The sequence below is a fragment of the Varroa jacobsoni genome, unplaced genomic scaffold (assembly GCF_002532875.2).
Source record: "Varroa jacobsoni isolate VJ856 unplaced genomic scaffold, vjacob_1.0 scaffold_1469, whole genome shotgun sequence".
NCBI classification, from domain to species: domain Eukaryota; kingdom Metazoa; phylum Arthropoda; class Arachnida; order Mesostigmata; family Varroidae; genus Varroa; species Varroa jacobsoni.
The window spans coordinates 92,659-118,110 of NW_019214371.1; the positions used below are offsets into that span (position 1 = coordinate 92,659).

General features: G+C 42.2%; 1 long non-coding RNA gene across 2 annotated transcripts; it reads left to right on the forward strand.

Annotated features, from left to right (window-relative positions):
• The first annotated feature begins 617 nt into the window (after positions 1–617).
• On the forward strand, positions 618–24,849 carry LOC111270401 (uncharacterized). Of its 2 annotated transcripts, none has more exons than XR_015314940.1 (3): positions 618–1,127; positions 5,299–5,574; positions 24,249–24,849. It is a non-coding gene; the product is annotated as an uncharacterized LOC111270401 (long non-coding RNA). The 2 variants fall into 2 exon arrangements; XR_002686286.2 differs by lacking the exon at positions 618–1,127 and adding an exon at positions 1,664–1,725.
• Positions 24,850–25,452: the final 603 nt, after the last annotated feature.

The following is a 25,452-nucleotide window of genomic DNA, read 5'->3' on the forward strand; positions in this document are numbered from 1 at the left end:
TACTTATAAGTCGTATCTGAACGTAGCTTACCTCAGCTTTGCTAGGAAAAAGTTGCGACCGGTCGATTCGTCCTAGGTAGATTCGAGCCTGAGCAAATCCGCGTTCAGAACGCAAGCGAATCAGACGTAAATCACTTAAGCCTTATCGAATTCATGCAAATAGATTCACAGTAAAAGGCAAAGCGGCGGCAACAGCCATGTATACAGTTATATCAGTATCGTCTAAGTAGTGTGCCGGTGTATGGAATATAGCTGCGTGCAACAGCATAAGCAATGGATGAAAATTGTTTAGTGTCCTTTTTAAAATTTATCCTAAAAAAATCATCGTAAACTCACCGACGAACTTCATGAAGTGATATGGATACCTACAGTGCCGCTGCGAGCATCTTCTTTAGAAACAAGAGCAGCGTTAATGTTGAATCATCACCGTTCTTTTTACCTGATGCCATGGAGAACAGCAATTTAGGGAATACGACTATGGCAATGAATCATAAACGCCCCTATCGAGGTGGTGATGACGGTGATGTCGGTGAGCAGTGTCGCCCCTTTGTCAATGCTGTTGTGTTACCGTTGTGCCGTTTTTTGGATTACGTTGCATCAACGAAATGCGTCAATAACAGGAAATGCGTTCCGTTCTTTTTGGCTTTTATTAGTGTGCCGATTATTGGTGAGTCTTGTTAAACAACAACAATGATGACGACGAAGACGCAGGGAAAGTTTAGATGTTTTTCCTTTCACGCGGATAGAATACAGAATATGCACAGGATATATTCACACAAATCAAACATAAATACAAGTGTACTGTTTCTCTTGCCGGACACGTGTTTAGTGTGTTCGTGAAAGTCCGCGATTACTATTACAGTTGCTGCTTCTGCTAGACAACAACTATTGGCCTATTGTAGGGCCCTACCCCTTACTTCTGGTATTGAGCTATCGCTCGTGACGGAAAATGGATACGGCCAGTTAGCGAGGAAGGAAACGACAGCGGATAAGAGAAACGGACAAAAATATCGTTGCGATTACTATTAACTGCACTCTATAAGTGAACACACGTACACGGTCAATGACAATTATAGCAACGACGCCGTATAGCACTTCGTCGCTTTTCTGTCGGGCCACATTTAACGGTAAGATCATAATGGTACGCTCGCAACAATCTCTCCAAAGTAAAACACGTGCAACAGCTATGCAGATATTTACTATATGACGGGCTGCGGACAAACGAATAGACGCGTAGTTTTTCCCGCCCTCAACAGGCGTTATTGTCGGGCATGTCACGGAGACTGGCACAGCAGCCTCTCTGCCGCCAATGCCAATTATAACGGACTATGGCAAGCGTCGCTGGCTAACTAGATGACGGGTCATAGAAAGGTAACGTAAAGACTATTTTCTTCTCTGGTTTCCTCACAGCAGTAGTGATACTGCGATATCCTCAGATATTTGGCTAGAAAATTAAACTAGCGGACGGTAATGAGATGCGATCCATCTTCGATCCTTCTGCCCGACTCGCCATCTTCTTGTACTCATCGCTAACCCACGTAACTCCTACGCCGCATCACTTCTTGCGACCCCTTCCGACCTGCTACTCCTTTTTTTACGTTTGCGCCGACGGTCAAGAAGTAAAAAAAAAAAGCAGCAGGCCGCTTCAGCACTTTTCGTGGCGCGTCGCTGCCTTCACTGAGTTGAGTGATCGGAGTTCACCAGCCGACCAGGGATTGAAAGCGGGTATGATGGTCCCCGAATTTCGAGTATTTTTCCATTGCCCCGTTTCGGCCTGTGCTCGTTTTTCGTACGTTCCCTTGCTCGCCCTTTGTTCTTTCCTTCCCTTCTTCGTCTTCCAATGACTTACTGTCGTTCCTTCAAAACCATGACCATTCCGTTGCGTGTGCTGTTCGCTTTTTGACTGCCTATGCGTAGCATGTCTGATCAACTTCTTCTGAACTTCTAGTCGCCTTTACTTTCACTACAAAGTTAGAATTCAGAAAAAAGAACGAAAGGACAGAGAAGAAGGGAAAGTAGCCGACCGAGTGCACAACTAAGTAAATATATTTTTGGGCTGGCCAGTGGAGTAAAAACATAGCGGCAACGAGGAATAGCAGAAACAGGCAGAACTTTACGTGCTTGGAACTGGTCTACTGTATTAGTGGAGCCGTTGCAGCCCGCTGTTGCCGAAGCAGTGACTTTATAATATGTATTCTACTCGTATAATCTGTATGGCATGTTTCATTGGAGACCACGTGTTTCACGACTTTGTCTATGATGTTAGGCGTGTGCTTGCAAACATGAAACTGTACTGATATACGGCACGTTAGTATGCGTGCATGCTCGCCTTTTGCCTACTTGCCTTGGGTAGACACGTTTTTACCTCTCCATACGTGATTCGTCCTGTACAGCAGTGTTGACGGCTCTCGCTAACTCATGTACCTGTATCAACTCTGAGTGTAACCCATCACGGTAGAGGCTGTGGCCTCACCAGTTCCTGCTATACTGAATCCTAGGTTCCTTCCATTTAGTGGTAGTAGTAGTTGCTTCCTTGTGTTTGCAGCGCCGTTCGGGCGTGTCATTGTCGTGGTCCATCGTCCACCGCTGAGCGCCGCCATCACCGCTAAAGCCACGGCAGTCATCGTCATCCTTGCCATCGTCAAATGTCCCTACCCCATATCTTTGAATATAATAGTTGTTTTTACTGTTACGCAATAACCAGAACAGCTGGCTTGATTTAAGGTAAGCGCGTTAACTAAGATTTAAACGGGATTCAGCGAAGTTTCACTCTCACAGAGCTTACCTATTCTTTAGTTGTTGTGGTCGACTGCCTAAAAGGCTGCGCGATTTGGCGAGGCAGCTTCCAATCGTCATGTTCACTAGACAACCTGTCTGGTAGCTAACAGGCTAAGCTATTAGTCTAACCTTAAAGTGTTAAATAAGTTGGATGACGTCCGATGCGAATCGGTACGACGAACCAATACGTTTTGTTCTTCGCTGCTCTATTGGCTTTGATTACAGCGATAAATTGTAAAGTCGCAACGCGCGCACATCAATGAATTCAGGCCTAAAGGGCAAGTGGTTAGCGAACCCGGTAGCTCCTAGTGCAGACAGCACTAGCAACAGCGGCAGGGTGGTGGATGACCTATCGCTGGTCCGCTGTACGTGTGTATCGTTTGACATTCACAGTAAAGTCGCGGTCAATCCATCCAGCGACATGTAACCGTAGCAACCGGCCCGCGAATATACACGACAGGGGTTCATACTGCAAGCGGTTTTCTGGCGGAACCCTCAGTACTGAGCGCCCTATGCTATCCTATCCTATTACTGAGTTTGAGTTTAGAGCAGCGTAAGGCTGTTCGTTACTCTTTTTGCTAGATGCTCGCTGGCTATTGACTTGTCTTCCTCCCTACAGTCCTTCGATTTTCAGATCGTCCATCCTTTTTCTAACTGCGCTGAGGCATCAGCTAGGCGGCGTGACCCGCTTGCTTTCTACCCGATGAGCAGTGGGCCGCCTAAATCCTTCTCTCTTCCTTAGTCGATTTGTAGCGGCCACCGCTATACACCGATCGCACCATTCACGTTGACGACGTCCAGGTTAACGGAACTTCGAATCCTACGCCGCCCAGAAGTGACCAAGTTAGCCAGCCCCATGTTGGCCCCTCCCCTTCATCATCCGGTGGGACGGGGTGGGGCCTAACAGACGAAATTATGTCTGCACTCGCTTGTCGGAACTCGGAAACGCTCCTCAACCAAATAGGCAAAGCTTTGACCGAGTTTCTCTTTCTGATTACTATGCGAGTAATGTCACCGTAAACGTCGTGAGCGTTGAGACTCCTATTCGACCATGAATTCTTGGCTGAGTGTAATTGACGGCACAGCTGAGCGAGAAAAGAGATGAGCAAGAGACACGAAAAAATATGCATGCCTTGATACCGTGATTCTGTTCTTACCTCGCATAAGGGACTGTGTTGCACGATCGCCTTACCTTAATGCGCCCGTATTTTCGTTTCTACTGCTCATTATATTACTTGCGAAAGTCTAGTGGAAACTCTTTTGGTAACTCGAACTTTTGCATGCTTGGCACGAATGGGTACGAGTTGAGAGGATAGCAAGTTTGCTTTTTGCATATTTCTTTTTTCTTTCTGGAGATGTTTAGGTCGAGAAATAAGAATTAGGTTAATGCAAGGCGCGTTGCAGTCTCATTTGTACACTATGTAACAGAACGCGTACTTGGCGGCACCCTAGCGTAATAGTTATATTTATGTTCTTAAATATGGGTACATTTACCACTTTTTTCATTCCTAGGCAATCTCTTTTACTCACTTCTCGGACTTCCATTCTGCCTCAGCCATTGTACGGTATCCCCACTTGCAGTGAGTTTACACAGAGGCAGACGAGAATGATTCGTGTGCACTCAATCGACTGTTTGTCGTTTCTGAACCCTTTCGTGCGGTATCCTGCCTCATTTCCGATTCTACGTTCCGTTTTTTGTGATTCCAGTTTTTAAGCCTGACCGGCTAACTTAAGGCTATTTTATAGCTACTCCTATGAATTATCCAGTTTTGTCATTTCTACATAGACGGCCCTACCCAATGGTGGCTACTGACAATTCACATGATAATCTTCACTTGCTTTTCTCAACCAGAACAACCGCAATGTGGCTTACAGCTGAACTCACGCAGACGTCTAACAGATAACGTTTCCTGTCTGATTACAGCGACGGTGACCATCGCCGTAGTATGCCAACGATAGTGCCTGTGGTGGTGGCAAGGGGGGATCCTTATATAACTTATGCCGCTCCTTGTCTGCGCGTCTACTCATTTGCTTTATTTTTATCTGTCTTGTTTCACGAGCAATGGCAGTATTAGTTATCCTTTTCTATGGATAGATGTTTTGCCCTCTAGTTTATGCCACTACCTCGCTACTCTATCAGCTGACCGTGAGCCTAACACCTAGGCTACAACGGCAGCTTCGGGCTATCGTATTCTTTTTGTTGAAGGTCTCTTTATCGTATGCCTACTCCAGAGACATCTAGCTTGCAGGTCAGTTGTCAGCAACGAAAAAAATTACTGCAAGTAAACCCAATCAATGACGAAAAGTGTGGGAATTCAATTGTGTTCATCACATATAGAATATGACAGAATGGGTGTGGGATACACTCGAAAACGAATGCAGCTTACATGAACGGTTAGTTAGTAGTTTATCTAGTCAATTTGTATCTTAGTCAGTCGGTCAACTCGGTGGATCAGTCCAGTTCATGCGACATATTAACCATCCCATATTTTCTACCGTACACGGTTTTCCCTCCACAAGGTAAACGAAGAACCATCAGCACGAATTGTAAGGACCTGAGTACTGTCTGACTGATTAGAAAAGAGGCGCAAACATCAGAGCATTCATTCTTGGGCAGCTTTGCTATACGCTAGGAGTTAGAAGGAAAAAAGGGCTCAGCCTGGGAGTTCAGCTGTAAGGACTGATAGAGGCCATCGACAGCAAGAAGTAAGCGGCAAAGCGACGATACAAGGATGATAATAAACAAAAAAACAAGGAGATAATAAAACGACACCTCAGTGAGCAAGAAGTACAGTGGTAAGTAGCGGGTGAAACCCCTTCCTTCCTACCATTGCTGTTGAATAGTGGAAAAGCGTCGACGCTGACGCATTTATTAATTTTTTTTTAAAGGTTCTACCTCGTTTTTGCCGAGAAGCATCATGAATAGAATACGAGGTTGGGAAAACAGACACTATACTCCTATGCTGGTAACTCGATTCGAATAGGAGAAAAAAGCGCGAACGCAATTAAAGGAAAAAGAAAGGAGTCGGGCAGACGAAGGTCAGATAAAATAATATGATACACTTTGTGTGATATCCATCCCTTCGGATGTTTCCTTTACTACTTACTCCTGTACATAGATATCCTGTTCAAGCACAAGTGGCTCTGCCGTCATAATACTGGCTAGAAAAGCAGCACTGGGCGTCAAATAATGGTGATACGGGCCCAGTGGAGACGTGACATTGATACAGAAGGAAGGAGCGACGGAAAGAACGTGCTAGAGATAGCTGGAAAAAGAAGAGAGAACTTGTTCAAGGAAACAATGGGCAAAAACACAAGACTTACCGTTACTATTGTTGCCCCAGTTTATGATGACGAAACGGTTGATTTTTTGCGTAAATTAGCCGCTACCCACCTGTCAGGTACTTGCCACACGCGAAAGGCCTGTACGGAAAATGAAGACAGAGAAACGAACGAATGCGGGTAGCATTACCAGGCGTCACGAGCGTGTAAGACATCTTCGAGTTAATATCTTCTTGCTGTCCCCGTCTCTTGTTCTCTCTTTTGATTTTTCTGTGTTTGAATCAATGCCTCCGGGTCTATAAGAGCAAAAAACAATATTCTAATTTCTTTTTTCAGCGAACTTTCTCATAGATATTGTCATCTGTTTCCTCGATTAAAAGCAAAGTGACCAGTATGCAACTGCACAGCTCTCATCTGAAATTAGAGCAATCATCGTGAACGCGCGAGCCCCCGAAAGGGGCATACTAAGATAGGATGAGTTCCCCTCCCAGCCAAGCCAGAGCCGTTCAGCTTCAATCTGTCAGCCTGTTTGTGCTCGCACCAACGTTCTCATTTACAAGAACTTTATTTCATCTGATTCTAATTCGCCCATCACTTTGCTTCAAAGCCAAAATTCTTTACGAAAACTCCGAAGAAGTAATTCCATGGAGAAGAGTATGCATATGAACGCTGCAGGAGCTAGGTACAGCTAAGAAGCAAGCATGAGATGATATTTTTCGATTTAGGGAAATGGAGAGACCATACACGCCACATCTTGTGAAAATGCAAAAGTTCCAATAGAACGACGGAATTAATTTCGTTTTTTTTCTATTCAAGAGACAACTGCCAGCACAACTGGCCCGCTTCACTGGCACATTGTAACATAAGAGAACACGAAAGAACATCGCGATACTATGTAGATGTAATGTACTCTATCCGTAGGTAGGTTAATACTGTCAAATGTAAAACGACGCAAAGCAAAATATTGATACCAGCCTAAATATAGTACAGAATAAGGTGACTCCATAAACACTACAAAAGAGATTGCTAGAAATCGCCATAGCTATAGACGCTAGCTTCATCATTTTAAAATAGTAGTTTTTTTTAGGTATGTGCACCCGTCGAATTTTTCGTCAATAGCAACTCAACAAACAAAAGCATACCCTAGCACAAGTTCTTAGCAAATGCGACGAGTCTGAACATGTGACACGACTAGCTGGATTAAATGTACACGTAATGCATAGATTAATACAGTTGGCAAAGTTTAAGAAGCTCTATTAGCTAACGAGGGACTGGAAATGATGGAGCAGCAGAAATAGTGGCATAATAGAACTTTGCTTTTAGTTAGAGTACGTTTTTAATAGCGCGGAACGGTTTATGACATAATTGCCCGTAGGCTCAACGAAGAAGATCAACGGGAAGAGGTGGCGCTCTTCGAATGCCGTATAGTTGCCTCAGATTCTTGTCATACTCTATGTCTCCAACGGCAGAGTTTGTCGTAAGCTCAAGAAATTGCCTCGCTAGCCAAATCCTTCGTTGTGAATAGGGCATGGGAGTTAGCTCGGGACAAAAAATCAAGTGGCAAAGCAGATATGGTGCACTCGGCTGTAGAAGTTCGTGGTACAGGAAGCAAGTAGATCTTTTTTATCTATGTTTGCTACTTATTACGTTTACTGTATAGGTGAAAATCCATCGCTTCTTGATGCGCTGCGTAAACAGGTAACGGGAATGGCCGTTCGCAGCGAGTCGCGTTACGACTACAACCACAGCCAGGACAAAGGTGGAGTGGCCGGAGTAGCCACGCACGCCATTGCTGCCCCTATCTGCCTATGTGTGTACAGCCAACCGGCTCTAGAACAAGTGGACTTCCTTAAAAACAGGATCCCCAGATCATTATCAAAGTCAACGTTCATCGGTCCCAGAGTTTCTGTCGCTCCCTCTTTCTCACTAGTTAAGCTCTCTTTCCTCGTTCTCCGTTGGCACCGTTTCGTGCATGTAACGCATTGCACTAGCGCCACGGACAAGCAAGACTCGTCTTAGCGGGAACAGGCGTGCAGTAACGGGATGCGATGATAAAAAGGTAGGTGGCGTACGGTCATGAAGAAAAGTAAAAGGAGGGCAGTTGGCGGTGTCTCTACTGCAGCCATGAGCGACTGACACCGTTTACGAACCACCATTTCCATTAAATATATAAGCGCACTTTTCCGTCCACTCGGTTTCTTTTTGTTCTTCGAATAGAAAGGAACAGAAGAAAAAGTTGTTGTGAGGCTGCTCGGCGTACAGGAGTGAGAGAGAAAAAGATGGGCGAAGTGCTCTGGTTGAAAAAGATCACGACGTTTGTACGAAAACTCGGCTTGCATAAGTATTTCCTTACTGATGGATAAGTTAACAGGGTACGGATAGACGACCTATATGAAGTACACAATAAAAATTAGTAAATGAATGCGGTATGAATCTCACTCGTTTCAAAGCAAGCGAAATCTGCCTGGTTTCATTATTTCATTGTTCTGAAGAGTCAGGCATAATCTTTAATGATGCCTCGGCTTAATTGATTCAGTCCACTGTCTCTATCTTCCTCGTCAAGCTTTTCTTTTTTGCATATAGGCGTCCGTATCTATATATAATGTGTGCGCCGCACGTAGATGTATCAGTACGAAGATTGGCGTTTAGTAGTGTTACACTTCCTTGAGAATATCTTGTTTGGAGCTTCGTTGCAGGATTCCAGTACGATGCCTCTGATATAGCAAAACATTCCCAGAAAAGGCGCTGTGAATAGAGCGAGGTGATGTATTCTATGGGAACAGTCGTACGGAGATTTTTCACATCTCTCTAGCACTTCCGGCAAAACGTAATATTATAAACAAGACCTCCGCGGAGCGCAGAGGAAGTGCCCAGCCTAGTCAATCACCAATATCGACTAAACAGATTCGAGAGGAACACAGGACAAGTTACGAAAGAAGTCTGTTTCATAGAAAGGACCGCTAGGCAGCGAGGCGGGTTAGCGGGAAAACTATTTCAATCGAGCCGCCACCCCGGTTTATATTGCTTGCCGGCCAACAAGTCAAACAGTAACTTACAGCTGAGTGCTAGGAAAATGTCAAAGAAGCTACCTTTTCTTGATAGATATATATCTATATATATAGCCAGCCGTGCTAGGCTATCGAGGGCAGCCGTAGCAGACGCGGATAATTGCGTCAAACGATACATGGCTGTATTCATGTATAGTTTAGCGCGCGGGTCCATACCCCAGCACCCCGGACTCGGGGTACTGGTAATAGGATGGGCCTCAAGGAGGCGAGCGAACGAATGTACGGGAACGGACATCTTGCACCATCATTACCGCTGAAGGTGGTGGCGGCGATGAAGGAGGAGGCCGATTCGAGCCGGCCAAAAGACTTGAAGAGGAGAGTATCATCGAAGAGAAGAAGAACAAAAAGAGAGCTGCTTCGCTTTTCCAAGCAAAGCTTACGGCTTGCGTGACTTGAGCAGCTTTGCGACATATTGGGTGTGTAGAATAAATACGTACTCAGCAAGCCAGCAATAACCGGGAAACGACTGCTCTATTAGCTCTCATCTGAAAGGGTGCATAGTGTTGACAGTGGTAAGCTTGTACACGTGTATGCCCTCTATGTGTGTCTGTGTAGGTTTGTCTGTGCGAGCATGGGAGGGCCCATTGCTTTAGTATTATCGCCTCTGCATCAGCGGCTTCGCCGACCGTTCATCTTCATGAACTTACAAAGACGCGCAGGCTTGAGACTTATAGGCAGACGCTGAAGTTGCTTGATGTCGAGTTTAATGCGTATCAAGGTCGAGCGTCTCTAACAAACGCCGATGATTCTTATGCAAACGCATACAGAGGCGATGTATATATTTTTGCTTGTAGTTGGCGAGTTTGTTTTGCATGAAGACGTTGTTTGTACGGTACGTAGGGCGTCTTTACCGACGAATCGTCGACGATTGAGATAAGGCTAGTACCCGGCTCCCGGTGTTGTATTGGCGCCTTTACGCTGGGCGCAAATAAATATAAATAATACACCAAAACCTAATAAGTGAAGCATTTACCTACTCACTTAGTGTGGCGTTTACTAAGACAAAAAACGTTAATATTGTTAACGTATTAAAGAAATGCGTCTACTGTTACAAGTCGGCTCTACAATATAGTAACCTAATAGCATATAGAAGTTGCTATAGTCCCGTGTATTCCATTACCATTACAAAAATTAGTATATTATTTTAGCCAGTTTCACATGCTGTGCATTTAACTCAAGTTCATTATTTATTTTTCAGCACGATCCACTTGACTTCCGTGTATATTGTTTATATAGGTCCTTTGCCCGTTGTGGCCTTTTACTTTGTCGCGTCGTCTGCCACCGATAGTCTGCATCTAGCGTCGCATTGACGGCGCTACTTTGGTCTTCATTTGTATGTAAACATCGGGTTAATAGCTTTGACGTCTTTGCCCGCTCAGATATCGTTATTCAGGGAGACGAAGAAGGTTACTACGAAGAGGTGGAATAAAATTCACTAATCACTGCTTATTCATGCGCGCTCTGCTGCTGGGTATCGGCAATTAATCATTTTTCACTGCAGCATGTTTTGTCTCTTCAAAACTTCCATACCTTGTATCTCTCGATGAGCGCGCAAATTTAAATCGACACGAGGCTGTATTCCACTCAGCTGCCTTTATTGGTATCATCTCTTCCTTTAAGCAAGATCTCTTTCAATTCCCCTACTATATGCAACTAATTATGGCTGAATATGATATTGAAACAACAAAACATTTTCTGAATGTACTCATTTGTAAAATGCGGTACGAGATCTCCGGTCCAAAATAGGCGTATATGGCTCACAAGGAAGCTAATTATCGTTTCATACATGAAAAATCAGTTGTGCTTTACATCATCATATGGGCAAATAGGATTTGTTCAACGGTGAGGTATATGCACCTGTCTTTGGTGGTTTCATGGTGTCTAAAATATTTCAGATTGTATAGCCGTCTATCGATAAATAGCACGGTTTAATCAACAAGAACAAAACCGAGATATCAGATAGACCTACTAAATTACTACCGGCTACAGTTTTACAAGGGAAATGTTCAATCGAAGACCTAAAGTGGATATGTTGTATCCTTGCAGTAGATAAATTCACCAAAAACGATTGTGTTGCGCATTTTCTCCTTTTTCCGCTTAGCAAAATATTTTTAAACGCTCAAATTCTTTCCACTTAGTTGGATATGAGAATACTGACCAACACTCACTTTTCTTTTTTTTTTTTACCACATAACGTACTTTCCTAGCGACAGCCAGTCGGGCAGATAAAATTGATGGGTGAAGGTCTTTTGAAGCTTGACCTTTTATTCAATTAGCAGAAGGACTACGAGCTCGTTATCGATTGCTGCGCCACCCGTGACACACGCTGAGGCAACCGTTCGTGCATCGAGTCGCTTAGGGTTGACGGTTGTTGAGCTCGCCGATTTTACTTGCGTGTGGAAGAACTATGATGCTATATGGTTTAAAATTCCGTTAGTCGCTATCGTTGTGGCTGGTTAACATAGCCGGGTAAATTTTGGGAGAGTAACATGGAAAGGGTTGTACAAGGTGAAAGTATAAATCTCGTCCTACTAGTATAGTCTTTGAAGGACAGATCTGCTCCTGCATCGTCTGACAGAACTCAAAAGGCTCGTTGATGATGAGCGAATAAAAGGAAATATAGATGCTCACTTAATATCTCCATGATAGAAAAGACAGTAGAGAGCCAGCTACAGTACAGCTCTGTGCTACCGCCAACATAGCAAATTTATAACATACCAGAAAAAGCCAAAAAGTACGCATAGCGTGGGGTCTACTCGAATCCCATCCTAACCGGCCAACGTTTTCCAACGCGTCATATCATCTTTTCTTGCCAGTTGAACATCGTGCCTCGACGTTTCTTGCCGCCCATCGTAGACAACGCTGTGAAGTAGGGCAGCAGTACCATTATCTTACTCCATCGTTTTCTACGGTTTTGAATTCAGTTAATCAAATGACCTCGCTTTTTTATTTTTCAAAACCCAAGCACTGTTATGGCAGGTAAACGTGGCCTGGCGCTGTGCACTTTCTCTCTACACTCTTCATACTTCTACCCAACTACACTTTTCCCCGTTCTTACCTCAAAAAGCCCAGACCTATATCGCCCTTCCTTCATAGGCCGCTGCTAGCGTTTATGACAGCACCAACCGTACTGTTAGGCCTGCTTCACGGTTTTGGTCACTTCTGCTTAGTCTCAAGCAGACCTAGCAAACGCTTGCTAAACGATTGATCGTTAGCTCACCGACCACCAGGTATAATTGTGCGCTTTTGGGCATTAGAGCCCTAGGCACTTTAGGCATGATGGGATCATGCCCGGGCAATAATGTTTTCTCGCGACTAATCGAACTGAAACAAACAATGAGTAGTGGTGAACTGGAGGGACTGCAAGAACGAACAACGCCTATGAAAACAACTATGTATACAACGGAAGATACAGTCTGGCAGAGAAAAAGTGAGAGAGAGACTAGCGAGCAAAATGTTTGAGAGAGTGATAGATTACTAGTGCTGGTACAAGCTATAAAGCTAAAGCATTTTTTTTTAAATATTTGGCTCCAGTTAGACGTAATTACCTCATTTAGGTTATGCTACAATCACGCGTACGATTAACGAATAGGGTATAAATTGCTGTGGTGAAGGAAGTCTAGAAAAGCAGAACGAGCAGTCTTCATTGTAACGAGCGACAGTTGTATGGATGCCCTCCCGCATATCTGCGCTACTTTTAATGCGCATGAAGGGGCAATAGGTAGAAAGCAAACTGGAGGCAGGTTATTGGTTCAACAAAATGGAAACTGAGGATGAGAATTGAGGCATCTAAATGTGTATTTTGCCATGGTTGTGGTCGGTGAGTAGTACGTATCGTTGCCTCTCTGTAGATTGCGGGACTGAATACTGGCTTATCTTTTATTAAGTGTACTCGTGACCGTCTATCATTGGCTTCGCACGTTGCTTTGACTAGCTGACCTTGTGAACGCATTGCGGTTACGATAAGAATGGAAGTAGCGGCCGTAGAAGCAAAAATAAACAACGCCGATAATTGCAGGCCTTCACCGCAACAGTCAATAACCTTTGAAGGTTGTATGCTGAGGTATGATGGTACCTTTTCCTTCTGCTTTTATCACTGCTCGAACTGAATGCATGTAATAGTTTTATGCTTGTTCCTATCTTCTCACAAATTGGCAGGGTGCGAACGGAATCTCTCTTAAGGAAATTTCGCCATCTCACCTAAGGAAACCAAGCGATAGGGTCGCAGAATGAGAGAAGTATGACCAGAGAAAACCGACGAACCTTCTTTCGTGCCACGTTCGGGAGAGTGAGACAAAAGAACAATGCAATTTGTCCTCTCACGCGTAAAACGAGCTCAAGCCTCTTGGAACTGCAGTGGAGTTGGTGACGATAGATATACGGCTGATGGCGATGGTGGAAGGCGCAGACGACTGTAAATCGGGGTTTGGCTGTCGGCACTAGATTCTGCTGAGAATGCTGCTGTGTGCCGGTTGAGTGGGTTTAGCTGTACGACTCCAAAGATGGATTCAACTTTTCGAGATTTCCGACGCTAGCCAATCTATAGGCTGCTTAGCCTCATACCGTCATTCTCCTCCCTCTTGTTTTCCCCCATACTAACAAAAAGTCACTTCGTCACTTTTCCTGTTTTTCCTGCTCCCGCTTTACTCTGCTCTGAGATCTACGATTTTTTCAAATAATAAATCATTAGTTGCCCGCACACGAAATGCTGGCCTCTGCTAACGCACGATGACGGATCGAAAATTCTAGTGATTGTCCTGAGGACTGTAATTTGTGCTACTGGTATGGATGTCGCTGTTACTAATACCTCTTTGTGTAACCGAATCTACTTCCTCGTTTCGTCCAAGGGCGCCCCTATTTGGAACCTTCGACGTAACCTTTTTGCAGCGACACAGGCGTGGGATGGGCGGCTAGCAGAAGCTGACCTTGATTGCTTGGTCGCATGTAACTCATTTTTATAGTACTGTATCTCTAGCAGAGCTAGGCAGACCTAAATGCTCGCATGCTAGTACCTAGCGTATGTAGGTGTCATTTATGCGTCGATGGCATAATAGAGCACAGTAAGTAGAGCACAGAGTAATCCTATTATTAGGATACATAAATACTCTCTATGAAGTACTATCAGTGGTGCATGCCTCCATGCATATCCATATGATGGCCACATGCTTTTACAAGGCTTATGGGAGGTCACATCGAGCGTGTTCACGGAGGGCAATATTACGAGAAATGCTGATCCTAACATGTAGGCAAGTCTATACCCGTTGGACAGTCAGGACCAGCAATATTGGCAAAAGGTCAACGACTAGGCGGCAAGCACAGCATCTCTTAGGTTCGATTTTAACGTTTCTATAAATTGCTCGGCCCACATTTGTTTGCAATAGGCTTTACTCTAGCAAGAGGTAAAACTGGCGAAGCGTAAAGTTATTATCCATTTGAAATAACTACACTCGATTCGTGTATGAGATCTAAATTAGATTTTATTTTGTGAACTTCCAATGGAAATTCTCTTCTAAAACTGTACATATTCTGTACATAAACTGCACCCGGTACATATTCCTGCCGATGCATGAAATCAACATTTTCTTTTGATCTTCGCCAACAAGGTCACCTCGATAACGTGGGCTAAAGCGGAGCAGCAATTAGCAAAACGGGTGCTTTGGTCGCGCAAGCTGCCACGTAGAAGATACAGCCACCGATGACAATTAGCAGGCGTTTATACCGCCAAGTGCCTAACAAATATGCTATTTTCGGAATACAAAAGTAGACACGTTCTGTTTTTTCCGCCAAAGTCGTATTATATTGGCCAGAGATGTCTAACGGCCAACGCAAATGTCCACGTACGGTTATACAGGCAGGACAGATAAGCAAAGAGCAGCTACCTCGTTGATTGCAACGAACTAAAGTTCTCTAGGGTCCATTCTATTTCAAATAAGTTTTTACTCCTAATACAAAACAAGCTGTAGATCTAGTCATCATAGACCCAAATAACAGCTCACATAGTTTTGAATTTGATGAGCCACGTATGAACAAACGTTGAATAACAAAAATCGCTACATTCATAACAAATCAGGTTTAGAGTGATGCGCAAGACCTCATACACACGTTCAGTGTTTAACTACAGCTACACAACTACAAATGTTTGTAGACGTGAACAGTGTGGGCCAATCGAAAAAGATCGAAATTTTATCTGTAAGTCGTCGGGTCATTTCGATATACGGCGCCTTTGTGGCTCGTCGTTTGATGCGTGATACCTCCGGGCTGTACAAATCGGGACGCCCAGATTAGATAGATTACCACCCAAGATCCGAATCATAGAATTTTTTTTGTATGGCGTCTGGCAGATTCATCATTGCACAAAGCTTAAGAATGCACCTTAATATGTTACCCATTACATACGGTTTGCTCCATATTTCTACTAGGACCCCAGATCCCGATGTCGGTAGAAGCAAAAACAGGGGAAGGTTACGTTTGCTTCGACGTTAGTATTTTACTAGTCTCAACATTAAGCTAGCATACATCAGCAGTCTAATACATTTCACTGAATGAGTCTCTTTCCTGTTCAGTGTTTCATCAAGCGCATGAGGACTCGACTTTGATTTTCTGGTATCCAGTCAAGTCGGCCATTTTGGCGCGAGCATCCTATGGCATCGTTCAATTTGACCAATTGTAAACATTGTATCCCTGATACTTTCTACTTTCCTATTCAAAACAAAAATTGGACAAAAATTTTAGAACACATTGTCGGCAATCTTTTCTTATTTGTATTTAGATAACATACGCTTGCTAAAATGGCACGTTGTCCTAATAAGAAAGTCAGTGCATCTGAAAATCGAGCACCTGATTAATGTAAATAGCCCAATGCTTACTAGGTGCTAGTTGAAGACATTTTCTTGCTCAGGAAACGCGGCCAGCAAAGAAAAACCGCTAAAATCTGTCTATTGATCTTTCTATGGATTTGCTAGCACGAGGCAGAAAAAGCTTCCTTACAGCATAGCTTTACTATTATCGATCGAGACTAGCTCCACTTTGCATCGCCTCGTTCTTGCTGGCGCTGTCCAACAACTGTCGTGTAACTGCTTCTTAGCCAATCGCTCTCTGAAAGCCCATCTGGCTGTTAATTTCGCAGCTTCTATAAAGCCCGTGAATATGGTCGCGATGGCCATACCAGCATACGAAAGTTCGTTTTCTACCCGAAGAAGGTACGCGATGCCGGCCCACTAGCGGCGGCTGTAGTCAACAGCCGAATCGGGATAGCCATGTTCCCGCATGAATGACAGTTGCTCCGCATACGGTTATAGAAAGATAGTCCTCAGGTTCTTATATCATGTTCTTTTTTCTTCCTTTCCACAACAATAAAACTGGACAAAAACAAAGCATCATCCTGGGCACCGGTCAGTTAGCTAGGATCCACCGTCATCCACTACTATCAGCTACCAAACTTTCGCTATCACCTTTACAACTAGCTGATCAAATCGAAGAGCCAAAAAGAGGCGGAAATATGCACGGGACGCATAGCAGCAGAACCAGCCTAAGACGCGTCGTTTGGCTGTTTTAGCCACACTCTTTTCGTTTCACCCCGCCTTTCAAATTCACGCAAGAAGACTTTTGAAGCTGGCATCGACGAGAACGATACATGGCTCTCTTTTATATCATGTTCCATTTGCCAGGATATCGTCAAAGCAATGTACCAGTTGGAAAATATGGATTAAAAAACAAAACTTCATTTAGAGATTTTTGTTCTTTTCCGGATACTCGATGTCCGGGAGTGCATATTAAATCAGAAAAATAAACAAAAACCCCCTGAGCCCATTATAAGTCTAAAGCACTACCTTCTCTAGTGTAGCAATACCCGATCCTTTGATGGGAAATCAAGCACCCCTTTTTTCGTCGGTTACCTTCTATTGGTAAAAATCTATTGGTTTTTTCGCCCTAAGACGTTCTCCTTGGGAAAATGATTGCTTTGATCAGACGGTTTTTTTCTTCACTTCTATTCTGATACGTGCTGCTCCATACATTTTGCCGATTGATTAAATACTTGTTTTGAACGCGCGTTTTCTTTCGTCGGTTACCGTCGTTGTAAGAACGCTCGAGCGCTGACAGACAAGCGCCAATGCCCGCAGGCTCGTATCAAGATCAAACCTGGGTGAGAAATTTGTAATGCCAAGCGCACCTTGGAGTCTGCCAGATCCACTCCAGGCAATTTAAACGCCTGTAAACGTATTTTAAGTTCTGCCACCGGAGCTATGATAGCATCGTATCAGAAATTTATAACAGGTGAATTCCCAAGCATTTTTTTATCATTGATTCACTCACTTTATATTATTGCTGCTATATCATTGAGATTTATTAGATAGACTTTCTCTATCATTGGTTTAGCCCCTAAGGTGTTGTTTTAAGCTTACAGCTTAATTTCTCGATCTATTTCGTGTCCAGCCCATGCTGGAGATGGTGGTTATGCAATTACTATAGTTAATAACAATAGTACAAACGGTAACAACGAAGATAATAACAGCCCAATTGTACTCCATTTGAAACTCACAAAAACCCAGTAAGTTTGCCATACATTGCTTCGTACACTGGTAAAATTGAGTTAAACTACTTGACTGCGGACCAAACGACCAATTAAAAGCATGGTCGTGCCTTATATTTATTTTTTTTTTTTAATTTAATTAGTGATAATAATGTTTTTTTTGCAAGGCTGTCAACTTATGCATCTTTAGGACCTCTAAAACCTACTACAAGTAGAGCCTTTCACTAAAAAGATGACAATTAAATATTACTATAATTGTAGCCTTAATACTCTGTGCGATCTGAAATATTCGTTTGGGCCATAGGCGACCAATTATTTTTACTTCGTAGAAAAAACAACAGACGTTCTTTGGTAGATTAGGTTGCGATACTCTTCCGACCACATAAAGAATGAATCACATCTCAAATGGGCCATGTGCCATATTCAAAGGATCAAGCACGGCCACTTTTACTGGTAGGATTTCGTATTCCAAATCCATATTTACTATGCAGGTCCGAATTTCCATATACATTCTGTATTATGGTATATCGAGCTAACTTGCGTGGCGATCGAAAGCCCAGAGAAGTCGCATAAAAAAAACACAAATCAGCCAGACACAAAGTAAGTGGAACTGGTAACTTCGACTTTTAAGACAATCACTATTCATCCCATGATTTGACATGATTTCCCAAATTTGACATGTGGCTAGATGTCACTATCTCGAGCTGGCTTCTGTTTTCATTTTTTCAAAACGGTTTGTTGATGAGTTGCCTGTAGGTTCCGTAAAAATGTCTTCTGTCTTCAAAATCTCTTTACCGCACCACTTGGTGCATAGCTACAAACAAACCAATTAATAATATAGAAACAACTGTTATCTAGTTTAGATAATTTACGAATAGGCCAAAAGTTTTTGATAATTAATTTTTGGGACACCAGGATAAGTAGAAGGAGAAATACGGAGTCCCACGGTAAATAACCGATGACCAATAAGAAAACCCGGCCAGCAAAAAGGATTTCTAGTTTTGGAAGAAAACTTCACCTTTTGAATGAACGTTTAGCATAGAATTGGTACCATTGGTACTGCACACGCCCCAATTCTGTTGAACACTCAAAGTACATAGACGACGTTCGTGCATGACCCGAGTAAATATATTGCAAGGAAATATATTCTTCGTATAAAAGGAAATATTTTATGCTACATGATTTCTTATCTGAAAAAAAAAGAAGCACACGGGAAGTTCTTGTTGCGCTGCATTACTACAAAATACTATAGAGGGTAATTTGTCTCTATAAATATATAATTATATACTAATTTGCGATGTTCTAATTAAGCGTTGCCATTTGTGATACAACAGTATATAGATATTATTGATCAAAGCCGATCGATTTTTTCTATCTTAACAGATGACGCTACTATCTAAAACATGTGTGCTTTAAACGCCTTGAGCCTAAAATCTATAGATAGGTATGCCAGTAGAGCCTACAAAGCAAACGCCGGGGAAAACATAATATCACGAGTTGAGATTCTGGTCTAATATAATAAGACTAGAACGGAGAATATAGCTGTTTCAAATCTATTCCCCTTCTGCCCCGCCACCCATGCCCCTCCTTCACACTGGTTACAGAAAGTAGTATTCATATATAGCCGACGCAAATAGAAGCCTGAGAATCACCGTTGGCGTTGTTTTATGCAGTTGGGACACTGATTACTGTATAGCGCGAATTTATGCTTTCTCTCAAGCCTGAGATTGATATGAAAAGGTCTAACCGGATTCTACGGCAAGGCGCTTCAACTACCTCTAAATCGTTTTTCGAACATGGATATGGAGCCAATTAAGCTTTTCTCCATTTTTTATCATTTCCCAGCAGATGTGTGTCACTTAGATGTGGGACCGCTGTAACTGCCAGGCACAGTAATGCCTGCCGCTGCTACAGACATATAACGATACAGTCACGCTAATTCAACGGTCTCGGGTTTGTTTTTTAATTCGAGACCACGTTACGTATATTAACACGCCGGTCGGCTCAGTAGTATAACGTATAATCAAGTGTAACCTTATGTCGATTTAGGATTTGTGGTAATATAGCCAGAAAAAAACTTGTTTTCTGCTTTTTCTTCCTTTTGAAAATTGTGAGTGCACAAGCAGCTTTGTATGTCGCTAGTGATGTAAAAACTGTGGAGATTTTCGAAGCAGGCAAAAAGTGTTTATTTTTTTACTTATTTATTTTTATTCATTTTAATTATTTCGGGTGATTCGGAAATGTTGGTTGAAGATGCTACTACCGTTCGCGAAGCAAAAATAGGGGGGGGGGGGGAGAGAATCACAAGTAATTACATTGAATTTAGAGATACCTCGTCGCTATTCGATTGTTTATTTATTCATTTTTTTTTAATTTTTCTTAACCCTTTGGTAATGAAAACATTTTTTCCTTTCGAAAAGATTCGTTCGATCATAGCTGATTCCTTTTGTAAAGGCAAACGGCACAGAAATCAATAAGATTTGCATTATTCGAGTCTCTTTTACATCTAGGCCTTATTTTTTTCTATCTTATTCCAGTGTTTCTAAAAAAAAAAATCAACCTAGTTCAATTTCTCTTGAAAAATTCGCTACGGAATTCGGTATATTCAAGTACTCACTCGTCGCCCACGGTTCGTATGAACTCTTTTCGAAATTATAGGATTTTTCGAGCAGCAGTTTACTGCACGAAGCATAAGATACTTAGGCTCTTAGTAAATTTGAGTTGGCAGCAAAATTGTTCCATTCATTAAACTAATGCAACATATTTGAAATCGGGTCCATCGAATTACTTCTACTAAGAGCTGACGCCTCAAAAACAGCAAGATGTTGTTGGTCTGAATAGCGGCGCTGTGACGAGCGAAAGATGGGTAATGAAACCATACGAGACACCTTCTCAAGGACAACACAGTGCAAAACCTTACCACACCATCATGAAGGGAATTCAATAAACACAGACTACTAAGTGCCTTTTCGCATAGATTCGAGTGAAGGGCATATATTGCGTGCTGACTTCGAAGTGACTCCACGGTGACTGCATTCCTTGCATCGTTACTTAGTTAAAATAGTGCGTTCCTGTACCATCTGATGTACTCTTGGGTGCGACCGTTTCTGCACTTAGAGTCACAATAGATTACTGCCAAAAAAAACCAGAAAACAAAACAGCTGAAGGAGGCGCTAGACCCAGTGGGGTCTATCTGGTAGGTTACCATCTTGAGCCAGAATGAATTATGAGACTGGCGTAGGCACTGATTCCCAGTTATACGCCCGAATACCGAAATCGTGAAAAGCAGATCGATTTTTCATCTTGTCACTTAGCTTCCATCGGCCGCGCGAAAGAAATCTCTGAAAATTAGAAAATTAATGACAGCTGACCTAATTGAGTAGAGCGAATATGTGACATCTATAAAATAAAGGAAACGAGTTTGCCAGGCTCTAACTAGTGTAATAACCGACTAATACTATGTAATCAGAAGTGCTTTGCAAGGGCATCATCAGTTCTATGTAGACGAGATTTTCTTCTGATCGACCGAACAACTTAAATAGAGAGAAATTCAAGGAAGTTCACTACGACCTTCATGGACGTTGTTTACAGTTACAGGTTGGTGCACGTACTTACTGACATATATCGTTGTTTTGTTTTACGAAGATGTAAATAGCCTAGGCTGGAGTATCTGCTATAACAATTGAAAAATCTTGTAATATGATGTATGACAAGCACTACAATATGCTGTCTATTGAACGCTACAGGTTGTTATTTGACAATGCGATTTCGATGGTGAAAAAAGACACCCTTAACAGGAAATACGCATTTTGATGAGATACGTTTTTGTGGTTAGGATTTGTCAGTTTTTTTCAGAGAAAATCATCCCAGTAGGCTACCTCCCCCAGTATATTTGAAGCTTATTTTAATAGCAGCATTACATTATACAATAGAAGATGTCTATTGAAATGTTAGCTCTTTAAAGCTGTGGCCTTCCACATAAAAAGGCCAATTTTTGCTTATCTATTACGTTTGAGATAATAATTACAATTATAAAATACACATTTTTATTTCGGTCGATCCAGACATTTCTGAATCGCCTTTATTTGCTCACAGATATAAAGTAGTATTTCATTTACATTTGCGAACTGGAACTGTCTAACACGGTTTGAGGTTCACCCGTAAAAATGAAGGAATCGGCTTTATCAAAACATCAGGGAACACTCAACGGTCGATAGTAGCATATCTTATAAAACCTAATTTATAAAGTTATTTGCGTGAATCGCCGTGATGAGAGGTAGTGATTGACAGAAGTTTTACTTCGAGGCTATGTTGGGTATAAAACCCAAGGGATGACTGGCAGCGAGACGAATACGCGAAGCCTCGTCGTACGCCGTAAGCGATGACACGTAACGAATACCGCGTGGTATATTACTTGAATATAATGCTAAAAGAATTGTTACATTTAACTGTTACACGACTACTGAATCACAAGTCTTGCTCAAATAAAATGATACAGAGACGACGATTTTCTTGAAACGCATCACACAAACAAAAAATAATTTACACATACGTTTGAACAAAATATGTCAATATCTCTGTTTTGTGTAGCATCTATTAAAAACCACCTTGGACTGTAGTGACAAATTGTGGCGCGCGACAGCGTACCGTTATAGTAATGCCTTTGAACGTATCCACAGGAAAGAAATAGCCGTAATGGCAGGCGGCGCAGTACCCGACCCGGAAATGGGCACGGCGACACGTCTCCCATGGAGAAAAGATATCCCCGAGGCTGTCTTCGACTCATGCCTGCTCGTAGCACCTATTGCCGCACCGCTAGCTTAAGGGAATTTGGCCTACAGAAAAAAATCGAAATCAAACAAATTTTTGAGTAAGGCCGGCTCCATTTCTAAGCAGTGAAAACAGCTTTCAAACTGCTATAAGTGGATTTCAAGGTTCATAATGTTCATATGCTTTCAACGGAATCGATCGAACCTCCCATTCTCATACTTCAAATGATAAACGAGGCGCTATTGCAGAATTAGAAGAACAATTCGTTCGATTTCATCCAGCGTATAGATCACGTCGTCGACTGGCCGAGTAATCAATGTGCGCCCTGCATGGGGAAACCGATTGCTCCTGCTTCATTGATTACACATTTATAGACAATATGCACTATCCGATGTCTGCTCTTCATGTGTTTTTGACAAAAGTCTGATGAATTAAAATTTGACCGCTTAGAACACCTGTGTTAAACTGAAATTTCCCATTAAAGAAGCCTTTATATTGAATCATACGAATTCGACTGACAGAAAATGTCCTGCTGCCAGTTAATAAACTTCTTATTCGTTCGGTCGAAGTTAGTTCTTCTGACTTCAATTCGTTATATCCCATTTGCCAACAACCTCAATAGGACCCATGTTTGCAAAGTTTCTGAAAAAAAAATAGGTCGAACCTCAGTATGAACCTAAATGAAGTTAATTTGGCATTCTCTGATAACCTATTTCGTTTTGTGTATTTAGGTAAACACTAATGAAATGTCTTACTACGCATGACATATAATTATGTATAAAAAGCTAAATGATGATCCACGCTGGCAGGTACAGTTCTACATAGTTGAAAAGTAAACTGGTTTCACGGAGTTACTCGAGTCTCGATCAGTATAACGTAAATTCAAAACCATTCATTTCAGAAGCCACGAACCTAAACATTTAGCCACCGTGGCTGGCAATATGTATAAATATATCTTTCCTTTATTCGAGCGCGCAGAATAGCAACTGAAAAGCCATTGTCGCTTTCGGAGCTTAAACTACGGTACCAAACTAAGACACAGCTTAAGGACACAAACGAACGGATAGAGCCTGGCCTAAAAAAAACATAAAAGCGTTTGAAAAAAAGGAAAGTTTTGCGGTACATTGAAACTCCTTCTTTTCTGGTCTTTAGATGATCATCCATCCAATGCAGGTACTCTATAACCCGAAAGGGAAGTTGAAAGGAAGCTTAAAGAAGGACAAGGAAAAATCAAATTTTGCTACAACCTGATCGTAAGAACATTTTGCACATTAGCGGGGATGATTTGTTCCCTTTTCCGAGGCCTATTCTTCGTGTTTCCTCTCTTTTATGACTTCCTACCCTACCCTACCCTACCCTACCCTACCCTACCCTACCGCTTCATAGGACACACGAAAACCCAGAAAAAGAGGTTAGACGCTATGCTCTATCTATCGATAACCATTCTACAATCCACCGCAGAACTGCGTGTTGTTCCGCGCTCGTGATTTCCAGCTGCTTAAATATTATGAAAAGGAAAAGCGATACCAGGTAAAATGTAAAGCTTAAAAAGCAACCCTTCTTATAAACAATGTGAGGAGAAAGCACTGACTGGAAATAGATCTATACAAGCCTTCGCTACTAGATACGCATACAGAGTATACGCATCTAGTAGTACAAAGTATAGACAGAGATAATCTCTGTCCAGTCGGTCAAGAAGTATGCTTACACATGGTGAAATGAATTGTCTTCAATGCTCGTTTTACATTTAGTCAGCGGATGTCCTCATCAAGAATGACTTACGGTAACTATCTTTCAGTTTTCGTTATTTACCGTTTCAGAGTTCTAAAGTGATTGCAGATTACGGCAGAGACGTGTTGAAGTCAACTAGTGGCTATACCTATGTAAAGTTGCGAGCACTGAAACCACGTGACGTGGGCCTGAATTTGTACGTGAGGAGAATAAGACTTTGAGGTCAACTGCAACTGCTGTGAGATGGATTCACGAGTCGTATTAACGTCCTAAGACTGTACGCGCTAATTTTGATGCCGTTATTAATGTACTAGCTAATATTTAAATGAGAAGTCAATTTTTGAGAATGGATAGGAATCAGACCTGTATTGGTAATCTGTGAACGACTACTCGTATTGGTGGAAGAAGTATATTCTATCAAGGCGCTATAATATGAATCACTAACAAGTTTGAATAGCGTTCCAAGTCACAGCGTATCATAGCAAGGATTTACATTTTAAAGTCTATAATAGGGCTCTCTGTTACTTTCTTGGGGCTACAAATACAAAATACCTGCTAATATATAAGGTATTATTAAGCACTGTGTAGACATCAGAGCGCCATGCTTATTCTAAAGATGTACCAATATTCTGTTAAAAAATAAAAATATCGAAGCCTTGTCAAAAAAAATAAAGAGCAATATCAACCTCACATTCTCCTAGCACAGATTTTCTTACCCGAAAACTATAGTTACCGGTACAATTCGGATAAAATAGCATTGTCGACATATCCGCCACATTGCGAAATGTCGTAATCATAGATGAACATCGTACGGGAATCCACAATAGTTATTCTGGTCTTGGTCCAATCAAATTGGCTTTAGCGAACGGTATGAACTTTGTTTTTCTTTACCTTAAGCTAGACGCAACTCGTTGATATTGCCGTTCGAAAGCCGACTTCACGTTGCGCTGCAGGACTTCATTTAGATCTGGATCAAGCAAGCTATAATCAGATACTTCCTCCTATTGGAAAGAAAATCCGTCGTCCTCATCGATAAAGCTTTATTGCTCCGAACAGTTTTTTCTCGAAAATAAAAACGTCTCGTTTAGAGCGTTCAAAGAACCATTCGCAATACTGTTTTTCCAGTAATGCAATTTTTCTACTTAGAGCATGAAAAATGCGATAGACACTTGATTTGTTAATGCAAACTTTAACACTTACTTAAGTTGAAGATTTCCGTGGGGTTCCGCTATAGCTTTCCGGTGATCTTTTTTGGCTGGTGAAATTCGTTGATATTTTTGGTCATTCAGAACA